An 826-nucleotide genomic window follows, 5' to 3' on the forward strand; every position below is an offset into this window, starting at 1 on the left:
TGTATAGAACGGCTATGACTACTGGCCAGCCCCTCCCCACAGGGACCCCTCCCCTTCAAATGTGTTTGGCGTTGAAGGGCCTTAGCTGGCTGTGTGTGCGGTCCAGGCAGTACACTCAAGACAACCATTCTCATGAACAGGAAACATCATGGCCTACAGGATCAGCTTTGTTAGCAGGCCAAAAGAACTCTGATTTCATTTTAAAAGTGAAAGTCATTACACAGGAATGCTTGGGAAACAGGTCAGCAGACCAATCTGAGGATTTTCCCATATGCCACCTCAGCAACTAGCCATGGCAGTCATTGCCTCTTAGCTGCTGCCGCCTCATTTCCCAGTGGGGAGCTGGGACAGGGGATGGCCTTCCCGTCGCCCTCAGGGCACTGTGGCCAGGGACTGGCCCAATTACAGACGGTCTCAAGAACGAAGCAGGGAGCCATGGGGTGTTCCTGAGACCTCCAATGCAAAAGTGGCATTTGTGGACACTGGTCCTAAGGAGGCGCATAAACTGAACCAAAGCAGAGGGAAATGGGCAAACATGAGACACTGGAGAAAGAAGAGAAGAGAACAATCCTTCAAGCTAAAAATACACAGGGCTGGGTTATTTTAGTCTATTTGGCCTCATTTTTCCACAGGGTTGTCTGACATGCTGCCTAGAGACACATTTACAGACTTCAGGAGTAATGAATGACATGGGTCTCTTTAAGTGCTACAGGGCCCTCGTGCTTTCCTCTGTGGAATCTTAAGACAACATGGCTAAATCACTTTATACCATAAAACTTTCCTCTTCAGGTCTTGCAATTTTATTTACAATTCTGTAACACACACA

Source organism: Globicephala melas, chromosome 4 (genome assembly GCF_963455315.2).
Source record: "Globicephala melas chromosome 4, mGloMel1.2, whole genome shotgun sequence".
NCBI lineage: Eukaryota > Metazoa > Chordata > Mammalia > Artiodactyla > Delphinidae > Globicephala > Globicephala melas.